At 39.4% G+C, this 6,971-nt stretch overlaps 1 pseudogene; it reads left to right on the forward strand.

The window, feature by feature from the left end:
- Positions 1 to 294: 294 nt before the first annotated feature.
- On the forward strand, positions 295 to 3,946 carry LOC147624059 (uncharacterized; annotated as a pseudogene).
- The last annotated feature ends 3,025 nt before the right edge of the window (positions 3,947 to 6,971 follow it).

Raw genomic sequence — 6,971 nt, forward strand, 5'->3', positions numbered from 1 at the left:
GCCAAAGAGAGAGCGAGTTTAGAGTCTCTTTTTTGATAGCAGTACTTTTGCTTGTAAGTTAAAATAAGGGAGTGAGCTCAAACTTTTGCTTGTTAGTTTAGTCTTTTTGAATCGATATTATCCATCAATTTACCATGATATAAAGAATTGTGAAGTGTATGGACATGCAAAACAAAAAAATGAAAACACATTCATATCTTTTTTCCTAGTGGCTCTTCATAACTTTTTTATTAATTTTTTCTATATGCCTTCTAGATACAATTTCATAGAGAGATTGAAAATATAAAAGTAGTCATGGCACCAAAGGCTTCCAAGAAACCACCATTGAGGTATGTCTTGATATAAGAAATGAATGGTTGAAATTGTCGTGAGTTATTTACATCTCCTTTATTTCATACACAATTTTATTATAACTTTGTGCTTTCAGCCCGATCTCAAAGGCTTCATCTCGAGCTAAAAGAGGTAGAAAAGGAGCAAGTAGCTCGAGGAATATTACTTCGACCTCTTTGGATATTGAAGATTCCCATGCAGATACACTAGACACTATCAGTAGAGTGGCTAAGACTAATATCCACGATGTAACAGACATTGGATTGGAGGTAGAGAGTCAACCCGATGATGGGTTGGGAGAGGTAGAAGCATGTTTACAAATTGTACCTTATATTGTGCGGCCTGAGATTGCACATTGGATGATAGTGGAGAGGAGGTAAATATATATATGGATAAGGGAGAGGATATCTTAAGGAAAACTAGGTTATTTAGCTGTTTCGACTGCCCTCCCATTCCTCTTTGTAGATTGATACCCTATGCCAGGGTTAAAGGTTTGAGAGATGATGTGAGTGGATTAAAAACAGCTTTTGGAAGAGAGGGGTACATTGCAGAGAAGGGTGCATTTATTGTCTCTGTATGGACTTGTTCCCATGAGGAGAGAGTTGTTTCTGAGGATATTGCGATGAAATGGGATGGCATTTGGCAAGAGGTTAATATTCAATTTGAGGAGTTACAGAAAAAACAAGAATTACAAGATTTGTCTGGAAAAATGTTTTTTGTCTGGGAGGGCAATCACCGCACAATTGCATGGATGCAGGCTATCAAGGAGTCACATGAAAGAAATAGAGGTAAACACTGTCGAGTCCTTTGCACAGTGATTGATCCCACAAAAGTAAGCGAAATTGCTCTTCTATCAAGCTTGCAAAGGATGAATGTGTAAGTGTTTACCACTTTTGTATTTTGTTTGAATGTTGCTAGTGAAGTCTTTCTTCTTCCATGACTCACTAAGTCTCTTTGGTTGAGTAGTCTAAACACACATGCATTAGTACAACAACCTTGAGGGACAAAATTGTCAATTGTGCAAATATCTGTGAGGCAAGTGAAGATGATTATTTGAGAGACTTGCCAGACAGAGATCGAAAGTTGATTGCACAAATCAAGAGAAAGAATACAAAAGGTTTCGAGCCTTGGTACCCTTTGACAAGGCGTTACACTTGGCAAAACTTGTTTATAATGTAAGTATACAATACGCATTCCTATGTTTTCATTGCTTTCAATCATCTTAAAATTTGAATGGTTCTTGTTTTTCTTAAAAACGTTCAAATAAGTCAGGCTCTTGCAAAGAAAACGGATCAAGTAAAGCTTACTTTTTCTCAAAGTGAGTTGAAGAAGGCAGAAGAGACCTATGTCAATGAGCTCGCTTCACGTTATAGAGAGAGGATATCAAAGGTAAAGACTTCTGCTATTTTTACATTTTTAATTGAGTGTCTTTTTCATTTTCGGATAAATTGAGCAAAGCTCTTCTAATTGATGGCTCTAAACTTAAATGATTGATTGTAGATTCTTAATATCATTGATCCCAAGCTAGGAGGTGAGTGGCTCTAAACTTAAACGATTGATTGTAGATTCTTAATATCATTGATCCCAAGCTAGGAGGTGAGTGGCGAGAGAAACTATTCTCTCTAAAGTGGGATTCTGACAACTATGACACATTGGAGAAGTTAAACATGCTTGCCCTTTGTAATGTTTGTTTGGCCACAGACATATTGGATGTCCTTGCTTGAGTCAAATAAGGCTACTAGAATCTCCTTTGACCTTCCTCAGGGTGATCATCATTATAGATTGTGCGTAATATTATGCTTACTTTGAGAATCTCAACTGCCATATGTTGTGCCTTTAAATTTGAGAAACTAAAAACATGTTTTTTTATATTACTATAGATGGCTAAAAAGAGATGTGATGTTGGAGAGAATATTTCAAAAGGCCCAAAGTATCTTACTTGACTTTGTGTGAATATTACATGCAACATCACATTATTTGACTACTTTGAGGAGGTCAAGCTTGAAGGAAGAAAACATTTGTTTTCTTTAGAAGTTCGTGTAGATTCAAAGAAGAAATGAGATGATTTAAAAGCATTGAAGAATTTAGACTTGGTGCAGTTGGCTGCACAAAGACTAGTTTACAGGTATATTTGCTATTCTTAGATGCTAGTTTTTAAAGACCTTTACACATTGGTGTCTAAAAATGTTAGCCTTAAGTCTATAGTGAAGACCTCAAAGCATTAAGAGAATTAAATTCGATTTAGACAGTGTCAAGTACTTGGTCTATAGTTTTGCAATGGTTAGGAATTATGCAATTCAATGTTTTCCTTCTTACAGTACTTTGTTTGGGAATGTGGCTATAGGTACTTCAACTATTTGAAGGGACAGGGGTTCATGAATGCTCTTCCTATCAGAGCTAGAAAATGGGCTGTATTGGCTGAAAACGAGGGGGTCGGTATGTACCCCCCTCCCATGCACACACTATCCGAATGGGAGTTGCAGCAGTGTCCATGGTGGATCGATTCTAGACTCTGGACACAAGGAGATTTACAAGAAGATGAAGATGGACCACAGGAAGGACGAGGCATGCATGAAAAATGGTAAATATCAATGATCCCATCTAATTAATGTTTTCGTTTGAAAATAATAAGAGCTAGCAATAATGCTAAATAAGCCAATTTTACAGAAGTAAAAGGAAAGGAGAAATTGAATGATGAAGCACAAGATGAAGACCTTAAGGATGAGGAGGAGAACACAACGCCCACTATAGGGAGAAAAACACTTAAGAAGAGTAAAACCTTTTTGTTCTTAGAGGAGCATGTAGCACTTGCTCCATTGTCAGATGTTGGAAGTAGGTGTATCGTTGTCGTTAGGGATTATATATGCATTGCAAAAGACTTTGCAAGTGGCTTGAGGAATTCTACATTTACTTTGATACATGAGCATATGACACGAGTGAGGCCCATAGAGAGGCAGTATGTCAAGAAGGGTAGGGTTGTCACATGGGCTTCAAACTTCATCTTTTTGGATCTTCCATGTGGTGTTCTTTCTCGTGGTGGAGTGCCATGTCCAATATGGGATAGGCTGACAGAGGAGCATGTACGATTTGGGATTGCTCTTGCTACCTCCACATTGGCAGATTGTGGTTGGCTACTGGTCATGGCTTCCTTTGCAGATACTTGCAATGTAAATGTATATGTCATGTTTATAGTTTTAACAAGTGCCCACCAACTACATGGCTCCAAGCTTGATTATCTGTGCAGGGGATTCTATTGGATGGGTGGAGAGATACACCTGTGTTTCAGATCTAGATGTACATCGCCGAGTGGTGGTAGAGCATGAGCCTTCTTTTGGGTGTTACGATGTTGGTGGTTCCCAGGTTGAGGTATATTTTTTTAAAGTTTGCCTCATGGTATTGTGTATTTCTAAATGTTTGCAATGCATTTATCTATCTGATACACCTTATGTTTTCTTAGGCAAAGCTTTCGATGCTGTTCATGATACAGCGTCGTGGAACGGACCCCCGTGTCTATGTGGCAGAGAGCATGCCACTATTTCAATCTCTTCGCATGCATCCGATGGACAGTGTCATGTGTCATTATATGTCGGTTGTTGGTGAGGGCCAAGAGGCCTGACGGTAGAGATTGGAGAGTAGGCATGGAGAGGAGCCATGCTTTTATGGCATGCTTCTTAGAGCTCCTGTGTCCCAAGGAGGGTGTTTGCCTTGAGTTGGGTTGTGGTACTGCACCCATTCTCAAGGCATGCATCAGGACTGGTCGTGTGTGTGGCTCCCTTGACATGGACAATGACATCAATAGCTCTTGTGTTGTGCAGCCATTATTGGCACAGGCCATGCAAGGGCCAAGTATGGAGGCCGGTTCTTCAATGCTTTGTGAGGAGGTGGACGAGAGAGCGGGTGAAAACCCGTATGACTAGTCAGTATTTGATCTCTTTCATGTAGAAGTCACTTAAAGTTTTGGTATGTTGATACAATTTATAGTAGTTCTAACTATTATTTGTTGTATTGATGGACTTACGTGAGCTCAGTTTGATCATAAGGATAGTAGTTTGTTGCTTGGATCTAGTTTTTAGTACATGCTAAACATATGTGATGAGTAGTGATAGCCATGAAAAGTGTTGATTTCGTGCTTTGTTGTTGTACTGCTAGAAGCGTACTGCCTGTGTACGCGGAAGCAGCGGTGAGGAGAATGGCTGAAGATCCATGCTTTGATGTTGGCTCCTTAGAGCCACAACGAAGACATTGTCTTTTTGTGGACGATGAGTGTGAATCCATGTGAGGTCCATGGAGAGAAGCATTGATGTTGTGGCATTCTCTCTATCAGTGATAGACTTGAACAATTTGTTAATGATCATATGATGTTTGCTAAAAATGATATTTGCAAGAAATTTTTCTCTCTTATTGCTTTGGATTAACCATTCACTGAAACCTCCTTTCATGGTATGCATATATCAAAGACCTAGTCTAGTGGTGCCATGTGTCTAATTTTAGAATGAACCATTTAGAAACATATTTACATATCAGAACATCTTTTAAGAATGAACCATTTAGACACATGTTGATATATTAAAACAAGTCAAGAGATTACATGTCTTGGGTCAACGAGCGATTGATGAGCAAGCCTTTCCATGGGTTGTCTGTCCTAGACAACCAATCTAAAAATCTAAAAAATCGAGAAAATATTTTTGTTGTAATTGCTTTAGAACAATAACTATCTTGTCTCTTAACCTTAGTAGTTTTGTGTGTGGGAAAGAGAGAGAGAGAGAGAGAGAGAGAGAGAGAGAGAGAGAGAGAGAGAGAGAGTGTGTGTATGTGTGTATAAGGAGTATATATGATATTGGTGTTAGTGACTAGATATTGTCATTGAATTTGTCTTGCTCTATATCATGTGCTTTGGCACGTGTCGCTCGGTTTTTTCATCTCGCTCGAAAAGGTTCGCTCGAAGAAAAGGAAGACTCCAGATTTAGAAGCCCCATATGTGTACAACCATGCATATCCATTTGATTCTATGGAGGATACACTGCTAGCTTCATTGTAGATGATGGTGGCGGGTGGTTGGAGTGCCATTGTCTTGGATTTCACATAGGTAGTTGTATCATTAGCTTCATCATCGATGGTTGTATCATTAGCTTCATCATCGATGGTTGGATTTCACATAGGTGGTTGTATCATTAGCTTCATCATCATCGATGGGAGTGCCTTATCCTTTCCATTTCACCCCAACGATCATACGACTCATGTGTTGATGTTCCACAACATTGACATTCAGTTTTGGATGTGATTTCTAGCTTTTCTATGTATCTTTTGTGCATGACCACCCTTTGATTTTGAGGATGAAATCATTATAGGAGGGGGATGGTTTGTAATGAAGCAATTATATATACACATGCAGATGGTGACGGTTCGTCAACTATAGCAATGGCTTCGTGCTATGCACTACAGGGTCGAGAGAGAGGGTGAGTCTCTTGGCTATGTAGAGTAGCACAAGCAACACACCAAGGTGCTTGTGGCTTAGCTACAACAACTGCAGCAGAGCAGGCGACAACCGGTAGCAAGAACATCAATGACAACAAAGGACATAGTGATGGTAGCACAACGGAATGATAAGAATCGATAGAATTTTGGTGAGATGGACGGAAACAATAGCTTCCACAGACGGAAAAAGATAAACGTCTGCACTAAATGGAAATGAACAAATTGGAGCGAATGATCTTTTCTCCACATCCTTGAAAAATTAATAGTGTAGCAACGCTTCCCCCCCATAGCCAAGAACATAACCCTAGGCTCTAATACCAAATGTCAGACCTCCTTGAAAGGTAACATGGCTCTATTAATCTTGCCTTATGCAAAAAATGTGAGAGAGAACAAGAAGAACTTCAAAAATAGCTCTAACAAACATAGCTTGGCATACCATGTTTAACCACCAAACCATTATATATGCGAGTGACCCTGAGAGACTAGTGTATACCTTACCCGGCCACACACCATACTCATGCACCCCTTGTGTTCCCGCTGATATCCCCATGCTGCACATAACTGGGTCTTTGGCCTACAATCGTCACCCCCAAACGCTACCCATTACACTTATTATTATAAGCGATGATGTGCAATAATATGTTGCCATTAGTTTTCTCATCCAACACCTACGTGTCCCACATATTACTAGCATGTAAGTCTCACGTTTTAGTGTGTATGCAACCCACATGTTGCCACATGTAAGGGTCACAAGAGAACACTTACTACCACTTGTAAAGGTGTTACCATTACTCTTGATATGCCCACCATAAGTATACTGAGATCTACATGGCCCTTGATGTTTTTTGGCTTGCCACATGGCCCTTGATGTTGATAAGCTCCACCATAAGTATACTCAAATATACATGGCCCTTGATGTTGTTTGGCTGGCATATGTGGTAAGTCTATCTCTCACATTCTGAGAATCATGTCCATGGTGCTGATGGTTTAAGGAAATTCAAAGGGTAGGCCAACAACGATGTCCTCTCATCCTCCACAACTTCATCCCCTACATAAATATTCATTTTGTCAAAGTCTCATGGTTTACAATTATGTCATGATATTGTCCTTAAGTTTCTCTAGGCAATCCTGTCATCAATAATGTTGAGTTATTGTGGGACATAAGT

The sequence above is a fragment of the Cibotium barometz genome, chromosome 26 (assembly GCF_041138505.1).
Source record: "Cibotium barometz isolate CiBa-2024 chromosome 26, ASM4113850v1, whole genome shotgun sequence".
Lineage (NCBI taxonomy): Eukaryota > Viridiplantae > Streptophyta > Polypodiopsida > Cyatheales > Cibotiaceae > Cibotium > Cibotium barometz.